Here is a 14,349-nt window from a genome sequence, read left to right as displayed (position 1 = left end):
ATTTATGAACTGCAAAGTTATTCACTGAAACAGCATGCAAATTTTACAAGCCCTGAGAACAGAGAAGTGAACAGAAATGTAAAATTCAGCTCCTGGTTTTGCTGGGGGTTGTTGGCTCAGTTACAGCAGCCTTGGGGGCTCCCTTTTGGCTCTGGGCAGTGACCCTTCCATGCCTTTGCTTTTACAGATTCTCTGGTGGTAAGAGATTTGAGCTGGTTGGCGTCAGAATAAGCCAGTACTTAACCCAATAAATCACTGTTTTCTTTGCAGAGGAAGAGCAGTTTGTACCAGTCCCCTCTCAGAAGAAGAAAACCTGATCCACAGGCTCTGGGGACACTGCAGTTATTGCTCCCAGTTCTCACACTGGACTGGTCCAACAGAGCCTATGGAAAATTGCTCCTTGTGCTGAACTGGCCAGAGAAGGGACTGCTGCAAACTGCTCTTCCTCTGCAAAGAAAACATTGATTTATTGGGTTAAGTGTTGGCTTGTTCTGCTGACACCAAGCACCTCAGGGACTGCGGGCAGAGAGAGAGAGCATTAATCATCAGGACAACGAGGTGAAGGTGTTTGTAGCTCTTTTGTGAACTGAGCCAGAGGTCTTTTTCCAGGTACTGATTGGAGCAAACGCTCCTTTGTAGTTCTTGGCTTCTCATCTTTTGTTCTACCTGAGGTTGGTGGCAAAATAAGTGTCAAGTTTGGCCTCTGTCTGAGGAAGTTACGTGCCACGGGTCACTGATACAGTGAACAGAAACAAGATACAAATCCATGAAGAAAAAGCTTCTGCTGCCTTGCTAGTGGCCTTTTCACGTTTTTTTGAGCTCTCCAACTCGTTCAGTTCCTCAGGGCATGAGCAGAAGGCCTGTCTGTCTTTCCTAAGGGGCTCCTTAGCTAAGTCAGGTGGATTGACAGCACAATGTCGAATCACAGAATTATTAAGGTTGGAAAAGACCTTCAGGATCATCGAGCCCAGCCCTTAACCAAATACCACCATATATTATAGACACAGGAGAGGGTTTCTGAAGGGTATCAGCCACAGATAATGCATAGCTTTCAATGTAAACATGAACCACTGCTGTTGGGGAATCACCCCCCATGCCCTCAGCAAAATCACTGTGATTGCAAATACAAAGTCCTGAGTGAGAAAAGACAAAAAGACAAGATTTGGGAATACCATATATGATTATTGTAAACATGATTGTTATTTAACCCTGCTGATGATAAACAACACTTAGCAGATAACAAGATCTGGTGCATGCAAGCGAAGCCCGCTCTCCCCACAGCTTTATCTCTGAACACTCTGCAGAGGGGGAACATATAAACGTTTCCATTTCACAGACAGGGGAATGGGCACCTGGTGAGATGCAGTTGGGTATCAAGCTGTTCAGCAGACAACCCCAGCATGAGGAATTACAGTTCGTGCTTCTTAAGGCAAATTTGACTTTCTGTCCACAAGGTATTTCATTCTCCATTTAAGTATATTCTCTGTAAAACACACATTATACTGAAAAATCTGTATTAGGGCAGAGTAAAGAATTAAGGGGGAAGACAATATATTGCTTATATATACTGGAGCTGTAAAAAGCTTGCAGGGCACAGCCTTCTCTTGGCACATATAAACACTAATGGTATTCATTAACACAGGCTCTGAGAGGCAGAGTCACAGCCCCTGAAACGAGGAGAAAGGGAAACCCTTGATTTTCATGAGCTTTGCATTCAGTTCTGAGAGAGACTGGTTGGGTAAAATCTCCTCTCTCCTCTGGCTGATGCCCAGAGCCAGCTGAGGGGAACCACTGACGTAGCAAAGTCGTATCAGGCAAAACCTCCCAGGGAACCAGGCTGAGAAGTAACGCCTGAAAGGCTTCTTTTACAAACAAAACCTTGTTTCACTTGTGCAACTCACCATTTGCCTAGGAACCAAAATGTTTGTAGAGGATAAAGAAGGTATGGCTGATGAGAAACCAGACCTGAAGTTCACACGTGTGATCTGATGAACTTTGCTTTAGGGGTTTGAAAATGCCCAGATGTCACCGGTGCTTTGGTTAAAAGCCGCTGTCGGAGCCGTGCCAGGTCATTTTGCTGCAAGGTAAATGATCCGACCTGAAGACATCCTGCAAAAGGCTCCTTAGCTCAGCACGGAGCGAACCACCTCCTCAGCACTTCACTATTCAAAGCTCAGGGAGAGTCAAGGGCAGAGCAAAAACCAGCTCCTGGATCAGGTTCCCCTGGCACAGGCCGGAGCAGCACTGATCGCTCTGCTTTCACAAACGGGTTTCTTTTTCGCAGGAAACCGGGATTTGCTTTCCTTTTTGGCAGTTAACAGGTGCTTAAACTTCAGAAGTCTGGTTACTGCTGAACGCCTTCAAAAGAAGCCGAGCAGCCACCCTGGAGCAATGTGTTGACGTTGTAAAAGGCTGTGGGGATTTAGGAACAAAAGGAAAAAGGGAGGTTGTTGCTGCACTGCAGACAGGTGACAATTAAATCATTTTAAACACCAGCCTGATGTGCTGTGGAAGGCATTTACCATGCTATTCCTATCACGCTAAATACTAATTAAAGACTTGTATTTCATATGGTTCTCCCGTACTGCAGCACTTCCCCAACCCCTTTTCGGTTTTTCAATAACAATTTAACACCCTCATGCCAAGCTGGGGGAAATTATCTTGCAGCTGCAGCATCTGCTCCCAAGCTAAGCCTGGTATGAAAGCCCTGTCTTCCTCCACTGCTTTGTTAGGCAGCTAAAGGACTGTGGCATCTCTCATTTCCTCCCCAGTTCTCAAACGAGAGGTGTTTGATTAAGGTAAACGGGTGTTTGCACTGTTTTAATGAAAAAAAAAAAAAACACAGTGACAGAGCTCACTTGTCTACTACGGGAAACGTTATCCTTTGCTGTGTGGAGAATGAAAGCACGTGCTCGTTTGGAGAGAGGGAAACTTCGGGAAAACAGAAGCAATGCCACCTTTTTGCGGTTTTGTGACCTTTTTTCGTTGCAAAGTATTATGTGTGACATTCTGTTCTTCACTTACACCCATGTAAACGTTTCACTGTGAGTATTTTCAACTAGAAAGAGGCCACAAAGCAAGGCTGAATCCTGCTCCTTATACTGTTTTTAAGCCTGGAATATCGTTTGTCCAAGGTAACAAATAATCCTTGGCGTCCACCTGCCAGTGCCTTGAAAGAACATATTTTTCCAAGACTAACTTTTTAAGTCTTTTAACTTTTAACTACTTTAGGTAAAGCCTTAGGCTGGCACAGTTCCTGATCACGTGTTTTTTTCCAAAGCAAGCAACCCAGCCAGAGGAGGCTGCACACGTGGCTCCCAGCAAACAAAGCACACACTTGTGCTGTCAGAGCATCTATTCATCCTGGGATAAGAAGCCTCACACTGGCAAAATGCTGAGCTGTGGCTTTCAGGTGAGGAGATCACAGGCCTTTTGTGTCCCTGCTGTGCACTCCGCGCCACTTTTGTTTTCAGATACTGTCTTGAACAATTTGGTATTTCTTCTAATCACAGAGATCTCTTTCTGAAAGAAAACCCAGCTCAGTACTGGTTTTGGTGATAATTTCTTTAAATCTTAGCATTTATGATCTACTAAAAGATGTCACATGTTAGGGAGAGGTTTAATTAGGAATGCATTAACTATTCTTATGCTAACCAAGAGGTGTCCTAACTAAGAACAGTCAAAGCCTGAATCTTTTGCAACATTTGTAAAAAGAATGAGACATCTTAGGAGGGAAAAACCCCATGAGAATCATAGAATGGTTTGGTTGGAAGGGACTTTAAAGCCCATCCAGTGCCACCCCCTGCCATGGGCAGGGACACCTTCCACTAGCCCAGGTTGCTCCAAGCCCCATCCAACCTGGCCTTGGGCACTTCCAGGGATGGGGCAACCACAGCTCCTCTGGGCAACCTGTGCCAGGGTGTCAATACCCTCATGGTAAAGAATTTCTTCCCAATATCCCATCTAAACCCACTCTCTGACAGTTTGAAGCCATTCCCCCCTCTCCTGTCACTCCAGGCCCTTGGAAATAGTCTCTCTCCCTCTTCCTTGTGGGCTCCCTTCAGGTCCTGGAAGGCCACAGTCAGGTCACCCCAAAGCTTCCCTTCTCCAGGCTGAACAATCCCACCTCTCCCAGCCTTTGCTCCCAGCAGAGCTGCTCCATCCCTCTGATCCTCTTGGGGCCTCCTCTGGACTCTCTCCAGCAGCTCCATGTCCTTGCTGGGCTGTTCCCCAGGGCTGGAGCAGCTCTGCAGGGGAGGTTCTCAGGAGAATAATGTTTTGCTTTTATGTCAGATTGGATCTGGGTTTTGTGAGTAAGAGGTAGAATGACCTTTACAACAACTGCAGCATTATTTTCAACATTCCACAGATTCATTTTTTTTTTAGCTTTCCTTAGATAAGGATGGGAAAAAAAATAGATTAAGAACTAATCTTCACAGCTTGCTTTCTATTAAATCTGTACACAACAGCTCACAGAAACCCTGATCCTTCAAGAGAATTTCACGTGTAGATAATCTTGTAATAAATTATGTCCCATTATGAAGTTATTTTCTGTATCTATAGTCATTAGTAAAACACAGCTGTAAATAGGTATAGCAAATTAGAGCTGGTTAGGCAGCATCCATCTTTTCCTCTCCTCCTACAAATGCTGTTTGTGCAAGCCTGAATGCTTCAATGGCAGAATTTTAATTTTGCAAAAGGGAGGGAAAAAAATCCTTAAATATTTAAAAACAAATTCACTGGTGAATGGTGAGCAGCTGATGAACTGAGAACAACATTTCTGGGAATTCTGTCACTTAAAGTGGAAAAAAAGTCTGGGTTTGGCTTTTCTTTCATCAGCCCAGGAAGTTGATCATCTGTTTGTTTTTCAAAGGCTTGCATTTTTTGTAAGATATAATTCCAGAATTTTTTATCACTTTTAGTTGCAACAGACCTCTTATCATTGGCTGATTCTCCTTACTCAGGACTATTCTATAGTACTTTTCATGTTATTAAAAGAAATTAAGTACTGAAAGAGGCTCCCAAAGAAAGCTGATTACAGTCAGCTTCATCCTTTCTAAGATATAGGGATGTTTAAAATATCCTTTACTTATATTATCCCCTTTCAAGTTCCTGTAACTGTTCAATTATACTAATTTCATTTACATTATGGTATTGTTCCTATATTATGAAAACCTATAATTCTATTTCATGATCTCATATTAAGACTATTAGATTTATCTTTGCAGTTCCATATTACTACCATGAACACACAGGACCTACAGCCTATTATTAGTTCTTTGTACTTCTCAGCATGTTAGGAAGGCAATACAGGCATTAACATCACAAAAAAACCTGCTGCCTCTAACCCATCTAGGTATTTTCAATGTATATATTTCATTAATTGCTAAATTAGAAAGTAAGATAGAGACAGACGTGTTATGTTTTAATTGCCTTTCCTCAAAATTCCTGCTATACCAAAGCTATTCCTGTAAGAATGGAAATATGGTTCTGCTTGTAAGAGACCCTGACAGTGAAAGGGAGGTGGAGCTGGTTCTAGGAATGAGTGTCACCTTGGCACTGGTTAGACACTGATTGCCCTGTAAATCCCAGCTCTCTGTTAGACCCTGGCTTTGTCCCTTCTTTTCCATCTGATCGTGCATCCCCAGGGAAGTTCTGGAAGTCCTGCAGGCTCAGGCATTGCCACATCAGATTCAGTAAATTGGTTGTGTTGGATTTTCAAAGATGCCTCAAAATGGTGACAAAATCCCCTTGTTCTCGGGAATCCCACTGAGCTACACGAGGTGTCCTGAATATTTTGAGCCTGGTTTCAGGGCCTGCACTGGTACCAACAAACATCTGGAGCAGACAGGGTGGATGAGGCTCTCAAGGATCTGAGGATGTGGCGCTCACAGCACAGCTGCAGTTCTCCCTGTATTCTGTTCAGATGTTTTTCCAACAGGAATTTTGGGAACACCTCAGGCAGGTGCAGTTTGTGTTCAGGGGAGGGGGAAAGTTCTGCCTGTGAGCTGTTCATGGAGCGTGGTGGAGCTCTGGACAGGTTGGGTACACAACACCACAGCAAAGACAGATTGGAATCTGATGACATAAAGCAAAATATATTCCTTATCCTCCTTTTTTTTGCTACTGGCCATACATTTTCCTTGACAATGGCCTGTCTCATTGCTTATTCAACAGCCTGTGTTCCCACACACACACACTTTTTATTGAAATCTTCCTCCCCTCCCAGTTGCCCCGAGCAGTAAGTTTGCAAAGGACCCAGCCTGGCATCAGCCTGATTTTATTTTTAAAACTGTTTCTTTTGTGTGGCTTTGGATTTTCCAGACAATGTGCTTGAGGGAGGTCGGCTGAGCTGGGCACTTCCATTTTTCTCCCAGGCAGTATTACCATAAGAATCATTTTCCTTTATCTGATCTTGCTTAAACTCATGGTTTTTAAGGCAGCCACTCAGCTGAAACCCTGTTACTGGTGGCCAGTTCCACTTGTGGCTTGGGAAAATGAGCCCTTTGATTCCCGCATTAACAATCTTTCCAGGTAGTCTGGGGAGGAATTTTTCCTACTGTAAAGCAGCTCTGCTTTGCCTGGTCTGGTGACACATATAAGACATAACAGCAGTCACTAAAAAGACTAAAGCACCTCTGACCCTGTTTAGTTGGTACTGACATGTAAAGACAACAGGATATATTATCTAAGTCAACCCAGCCATGTAGCAAATTCAGTGAAGGAATTTATTGCAAGTCAGAGTGATTAACTACTGAAATGAAACCAGGATTTTCCCCTTGGAATTGGAATTGATACAGATACTTGAAATGTTAAAGGTGCCAATAGCAGTGCGATGTTAACATGACTTGTACCTGATTTTCCTTATGTCAGTAAGGTGAATGGTCACTTATAATAAATATATATAAATATATAATATGTATATTATTATTATTATTATTAATAATAACTATTTATTATTTATTTATAATAAACAGTGGTAGGAGGCCCTGATCAGCTGCAGAGTCCCTTGAGCTCAGTCCTGCCTGGAAAACACCACATGGAAAAGCTCCCACCCCAAAGGGTTTGAACTTGAGCAGCTGGAGGGTCTGTCCAAGTACCACCTGCATTTTCCTGACAAGTGAGACACCCAGAGAGGAGATACCAAATTTCTGTTCCTCTGAGAGCTGATTCCAGGGCAGTCAAATGCCAAAAATGAGTGTTATCTTCTATGGCTTGGGCCAAAGTGGGTGACTGCAGATGATGGAGCACAGGCAGGACTGGGTGGAACCTGCTGGTCTCAGACTGGTGCACTGATGTTGCAGTCATTCAGCTGTTCTTGGATGTCTGCTCCCTGTACTGAAATTATTTCCCCCCCTGTATTTTTCCCTTCTCAGATATTTGCATCATATTATATCCCCTTCACATTGTTTTCCCATTTACAGTAAATAAATGCAAATCTGACAGACTCATCTCACAGATCACATTTTAAGCTCTCATAAATCTAAGTTGGACATTTCCACTATAAAGCATTAATCTAAGTTCCCTTTCACAGACAATACTCCAGGCTATAAGCACAGAGATGGTGGATATGTCTCCTGGTACACTATCATTATGCTGACAATTTAATTTAGCTTCTTATAATTTGTCTCTTTCTGTAGTGCCAGTTCCTACATGCACAACTAATTTTTCCCCAGCAGACACCACTGTGGGGACCATCATTTCCTTTATCCCACACCCAGGGGCACCTTTCCACACCCTGCTGTTGTGCAGCCTTTGGCTCTGTTCCCACCAGAAGAGCACAGCACTTGGCCACAGCACTCTCCCATTAAAGCAATAAACCTTTTTTTTTTAATGTGCCCTGCTGAGGATGAATGAATAAACGAGCAGCTAGGAATATCTGACATCCTAAAAATCCCTGGAGACAGGATGCTGGGCTCTGAGAGGCTCCCAGGCACAGTGAGGTCCTCCCTAGAGGATGCTGTGCATCCTCAACCTGAGCTACCTTGATTTGCTTCCCAACCAGCACCTGAGCTGAGGCTGGTTTCAGCTTCTGTTATGGTAAACTGAATTTAAAATATACTGTGGTGGCTTTGGAAGTTGGTGGCTCTTCCTCACAGGGAGCTGCAGGTGCTGGAGCTCCCAGTTTCCTTGCAAGGCAGGCAGGAAACCAGCAAGGTCAGAAGCTGGAGCTGGTTTTGGGGCCAAACATATCGATTCCACTTTTTAAATACGGTCTTTCAAACATGTAGGAAGCAAAAGAAAACCTCTGACACAGCTTCCCTCACCTGAACTCGGTCTATAATAACCACAGGGTACCTTAACTGCATTTAGTTATTTAACATTAAGCACAGGATTTTGTCCATCCCTCTTTAACCAGCTGCACAGATGTGCATTTTGTCAGTTTAGAAGTACCCAGATGTGTAAATATGTGATCCACTGGCACTCTCAACTGACTTGATCACTACAAAGCAAGCTTTTAAAATACCAAAGTGGTGGGGGAGAGCGGGCACTGCAAAACGTAATTTCTAACGAGCTAGACCATGTTTATTTTGTACATTTTGTAATTCCCAAGAAGCCAGACCACGTTTATTTTGTACACACACTATTTCCTAGCTCTTTGTGGCCACCAGAAGAGTTATCTCCACAAAGGTTTTGCAGCCTGACAAGGCAAGTGCTGTTTGCCCTGTTCCTCTGAAGACCTTCCCAACCCCATGGCACTCGGTTCTCTGTCCCGCTCCCACCTCCACTACCAGTCTTTCCTTATTTATAGGTGGTCTCAGCAAGTCCTTTATCAGCTTATCAGATTATTTAACTGGTTTTGGTACGTTATCATGGAATCCTGCAGCTTCTTGGTGCAGGGCCAGTTTCCAAAAGGCACATTCCCAGGGGAGGGCTGTTAGTGCCGTGATCACTCTTGGGGTTGAAGCTGCTTGGTCATTATAATCCCATTTCTACAAAGTGCAGCTCTTTCTTAAATGAGCATTCCTTTGCTGGGCCAACGGGCTTTTATACCTTCTCTCCACGCACAGCAGCTTTAGGGACATGCTATAAATGGAAAGCAGATACAACATATCAAAAGACAAAGAGTTCTTTTAAAAATACATCGGGGGGCTCCCTAAAAAGCCTCGAGGTGCTGAATTCAATGTGTACACTGCAGTATTACCTCCGTGCTTAAAGATCCTTCCAGTCACTTTTGCAAGCCTTTGGCAGGAGGTTTTACAGCTATTTAAGAACACTCTCTGTATCCTCAGTCACCAACATTTAGTAGCTCGTGTCAGCTACATGCTTAGGATGGAAAAAGGGGAACTCTGGCACAACCTGCGCTCATTTCAAACCCCTTGCAGCTGCCGAGCAGCACAGGGAAGGCACAGGACAAAAAGATTAACCATCATTATTTCATACACTGCTGGATAGAGCCACTAAGCAACCCACTGAAGATATTTCCAAGTCCCAAAAGCCCCTGAGCCTGGAAGTATTACCTCAAGTAAGATGAGTAGCTGAGAAATAACACCCTCAAAGAGTGTGTAGAGATAATACTGCACAAGAGATTTGTAAAAGGTTCCCTTCAACACCCAGACTAAACTTGCATACAAAGTATGGCTTCTGGAAGGGCCCTAAGAGCTGCTTAATAGTAAGTCTTACTTCTGCTACACTCCTATTTGCAAGGCTTCTAAAGAAAGCTTGCAGTTTATTACTCCCAGGCATCCTATTTATGTCAGCAGTGGGCAGATACAGCCAGTCCTGTGTGCATCTCATTAAAAGCCTTTAAAAATACATGAAGAACCAGAGAGAATAAAGGTCAAGTAAATAGCTCTAACAGGACTGCATAAAATATGTGGCATTAAACATCAAACCCGGCTGTTTTCTCAGCGCTCAGAACTGTTTCTCTATTTCGTGTTGTCCCTTCACAATGTTTTAGGAACAAATTTGCTTTGTGTTCTGGTAGGTGAGACGTTGCAGATGTGCTGGGAGTAGCTAAGCAGAGTGGGAACAGTGGAAACCTTGGTGATCTGTCAGCTCCCATTACTGGGTCACCCGGCGTTTGTCACCTCCTGGTAACACTGAGCTGCATCCCAGCAGTGCCAAACACAAAGGCTCACACTTTCCCTGGGGTTTAAGTGACACCAGCAAACGAAAACCACGTGCTTTGCAACCAGAAAGGGAATCTTCAGAGGCCAAGGGTGAAAGAGAGTTTCATTTCTCTTCATTTCTGGCTTTACTTTGTTGTTGAAACCACAGGGGAGTCCCAGGCGTTTACACTTACAATTCCCTTCAAAACATTTAATGACAAATAAGAAAATATTGAGTAAACAAGTCTCTGAATTCAGTTGCTGGTTCTTATTTTTGTTTTCTCTTGTCACTACGTAACATCACCAAGAGATGGTGACCATCTTGCCAGTTGTTCAACAAAAATACTACTGTTTTCAAGGTAACAAACATTCCCCCTCAAAAAAAAACTCTATGGGGAAAAAAACCCAATAATCTGAAAATTCTGGCTTTCTTAGTTGTTATATCAGCTCATGATCGGGATATCACAAATTCCTGGTACTTTTTGTCCGTACCAAAACTGGGCTCGTGGTACCCAACATGGACAGAAATCTCACTCTGCACCCAGAAAATACAGGTTTAAAACAGGAAGATGTTGCCTCAGAAAAGTTACAAACTTGTGGCTACACTGTTTAACCTTATTTATGGCATTGTGCATTTGGAGGTTAGTCATTAAATTTAAATGGGTGGTTCAATAAATGGGTAGAGAGAGAAGGAAAATTGCACAAAAATTATATAACTGTATTTATGAAAAGTCTGTCATATAGTCTATCTCCCCTTTAGTCTGTTATCATCATTGTCAGGTGGGTTATTTTGCTTTATCAGATCTGTATTTCCATATAGGAGCTCTGACATCTAATTTTAATTACCTCAGACAAAGAAACCATGCCACTAGATAAGGAAGTACAGCTTCAATCCAAATTACTACTAGGTTGCTCTGTACGTCTTATACTAAAATCAGACTCTGAAGTTACAAATGTTAATGCCAAAAAAGGGGGGGGAACTTGAACAAAGTTTTCCACACAGGCCTTAAATATTCAATATCCATGAGTTTCCTAAAATGACATTTCTTGCAACTAGTAAAACCAAACACTATTATTCAATTGAGTCCTGACCCAGCCCTCCAAAAATGCCTGAAATGCCTGAGTTTTGGGCCAAGCTATTGAAATTTATTCAGCTCTGCTTTTGGCATATGTTAAAAAAATGTGTTTGAATAATATTATGTACATTTACATCAGGATTACAGTATTTCAGCAGATAATAATTACAGTGTTTCAGGTTAAACCCTTCCATGGTGGGGTATGGAAGCAGGGCCCCAAATCCTATTTCCTGATTGATTTGGACATTCAGGTGCCTGAGTCTCACTGAAAATCAGTGGGACCCACATTCCTTGCAGGGTGTCAAAATATCAGTTGCTTCTGGGAAGAATGAAGGAGGAAGGTTATTTGAGACATGTTTGAAGAAGTCTGTGAGTAAGACTTAATTTTTTTCTGAGTGCTTAACCTTGGTTTTTATTTCTAGCCCTTTTTTTTTTCCTGTTTCTTCGTGGTGGCAAAGCCTGTGGGTTTGCATGAGAAAGACAAAAGGAACCCTCAGGACACACAAGGCTTGGCCAGGTGAGCTGTGAGTGGTTCAGGGTAACACAGATAAAGTCAGCAGAAGTGAAGCAGTTCTTCTGTCCAGAGCCTGGTATTCTAGTAAATAATCTTTAAAATTTAGCCTTAAGGCTAAATATTGAAATATTAGCCCAGAAACTGCGTGGCTAAAGGGGCAGGTTCCCTCCCAGCCTTCATTAGAAGGTTGGTGACCTCTGGCAGTGAGGCTGGAGAGAAAGCTGGATAACACCTTAACCCTCAGCAGTGAGATTTGCCAGGGCTAATCAGTCAAAACCTGCATTTTCCTCCTTTTTTTCTTTTTCTCTGCACTGAATTGGAGGTTGGAAAAAAGGGGATTGCTAGTTTTATGCCAATAAATCCCATTCTTGTCTAACACAGCTGGATTAAACGCTCTTTGAGCTTTATGATCTGGAATTACTGTCCCCTAGCTATGGAATATACGTCTTCATAATAATTCCACAGATTTTATAAGCCTCTATCAGGGCCTCCAACCAGAATGAGAATTATAACCTCATCTGAAAAAGAGGATTATGACTACATCCTCCCCTGCCATCACAGAGGAGCTGCTCCCTGAGGACTCACAAGACAGGGCTGGGAGATGCTTCATTTCATGGAAGCACTAAGTCACAGTGACACGAGTGCCAAAAGGAAGAATCACACCAGTTTTTCAGCCTGCATGCAGAACAGACTTGGAAACAGCTTCCTCCCAGTTACCAAAAGGGATGCACAGAACAGTGTCAGGCTGCAAAGTCCTCCTTCACTGTGGTGTGGCTCTCCCTGCACACGGTGACCAGCTCAGGCACCAGCTCGTGGGGGCTCATTAACTTGTTCCGAGGTGATGCACAGCTGAACCATTGTTTAAAAAGTAGAAATAAAGCCCTTTCCGTGACTGTGTTACCCATAAATCTCTGGAAAGCCGTGAAAACACTCCTCGGGGACAAAATAATTGCTGATGACTCAGTCAGAAAAGTGACAGTAAAGGTTAATTGTCTAGAAAAGAATATTTCTCTAATAGAGCTGCAGTATGAGGAAGCTAGAGATAGATTTTTACAATTTCTAGAGCGTGTCAGAATTGAATCAGACAACTTTCTAAAAAGGTCAATGTAAACCAGAAACTTACCTATTAAAAATATTGAAAATAAAAGAACACAAAGGCAAGCTTTTTTGTAACAGGGAAAACAAAAGGCACTGATGTATGGGAATGGAAAAGGACTTTAGTAGGAACCTGGGGGACCTTCATGAATAAACATAGAACCTTTTAAAAGAAGCTCTGCACAAAATCTAGCCACAGGTTAAGACCCCTTTAACAATTAAGTAGCAAGGAAAAAAGAAAATCCCATTTCTTCTTTTGGTCTGAACAGACTGCCATGTTCAACAGCAAGCAAAGCCTTTTTCTCTCCCTTTTTGTTTTTTCTTTTAATTCATCTCTCCCTTTTTAATTAAACTCTTTAATTTCTCTTTTTCCTTCCACCTTACCCTTTTACCCAAAACCTGCTGCTGTGTGTTTAATTCCTCTTTTCCCGTTATCCCAACCCCATGCCATGTGTCTGTATCACAGGGCAGGGACTCACACACCAATTTCCATGCCAAGTGTGTAATTTGCTGTTAAAACTCTCTGGTTGTTCGTGGACCCTCTGACTTTCGTCCTTCCTTTTGACTCATGAGCATTTTCAAACCTTAAGGGTGGGTCATCACGCAGACCAAAAAACTGGTGTGCCCAATACAGGGTCAGAGTAACTTGGAAAATCTATGTATGGCTTACAGATTTCTGAGAAACCATCAGACAACGGTCAAGAGCTGACAAGCACCAGCTTCTGAAATTCCCTGAGTGAGACGAGCTGATAAAGGAAGGATTGGGAAGGAGTGAGAGCAGAAATGCTGGAGGGAGAAGAAGATGGACAGAACAGCTTCAGAGCTGAGAGGAGAACAAAGAGCTTTCCAGGAAGGTGGCCTGACCAGGTCACCTGGGCTGGGAGGGACTGAGCACTTCAGAAGCCACCCCGGCCATGCAGAAAACCTGTGGATTGCTCTTGGCTGCTGGAACCCACCCCAAAGAAAGCTTCAGGAGCCAGGGAAGATTAAAGGAGCAATGCACTAAGAAAACTGCCCCCATCTCAAGGCATTTTGTCCCCTCCTGGGAGAGCAGCAGGAGCACTCCAGGAGAAATGCCTGCGCCCTCCAGTGCATCTGCTTCCCTTTGAAGTTTGCCTTTGCACAACCTTTGTGCTCGTTTGGAGTCTACAGCTGCTGCACAGAAGTCATGCCCTTTTCTAGGAATACCAGCACATCCTCGATACAGCAGAAGGGTGGGAATTCAGAACTAAACTGAGCATTAGAGATGTGAGCACACAGAGCAGCTTAGCCTGGCTTTCTACTGATTTCCTACCCACGAGAGATACTCAGTTGCCTTTCTGATTGTCTCGGAGCAGTCACGTTCCAAGGAGTTCTGGATCATCTCTAGGATCTCTTTGCCACGTGGAAACAGTTAATTTAGAGTCCACCACTGTCCATGTAACACTAGGATTGCAGTAAAATAGACCTTACGGGGTTAGGACCTCTCAAAGAGAACTGATACTTCTCCAAAGACAGATGCTGTGACTGTGTGCACCCCATATTCAGATTAAGCCACAAAGTGTTAAAAAACAAGGAATGTCATGCTGCTATTGATGTTTTTAACCCACTCATGACTCAAAAATCAACAAAT

The 14,349-nt window shown here is 43.2% G+C and overlaps 1 protein-coding gene across 22 annotated transcripts in view; it reads right to left on the bottom strand.

Annotated features, from left to right (window-relative positions):
- The window catches only part of KIAA1644 (KIAA1644 ortholog), a 236,596-nt gene that overhangs the window by 122,205 nt on the left and 100,042 nt on the right, over positions 1-14,349 (bottom strand). The window contains exon 2 of one of the 22 annotated variants that reach the window (XM_017826657.1): positions 1,902-2,077. The exons of 19 other annotated variants lie outside the window; for them this stretch is intronic. The gene's annotated coding sequence lies outside the window, so the exon portion shown is untranslated. Of the gene's footprint in view, positions 1-1,352; positions 1,421-1,901; positions 2,078-3,382; positions 3,405-14,349 lie in introns of those variants that run through there. 2 more of the 22 variants (XM_017826663.1, XM_017826659.1) reach the window with 2 other exon arrangements.

Source organism: Lepidothrix coronata, unplaced genomic scaffold (genome assembly GCF_001604755.1).
Source record: "Lepidothrix coronata isolate B3197 unplaced genomic scaffold, Lepidothrix_coronata-1.0 Scaffold129, whole genome shotgun sequence".
Taxonomy (NCBI): domain Eukaryota; kingdom Metazoa; phylum Chordata; class Aves; order Passeriformes; family Pipridae; genus Lepidothrix; species Lepidothrix coronata.
The sequence above is the reverse complement of the archived record's forward strand: the minus strand, read 5'-3'. Positions and strand labels throughout refer to the sequence as shown.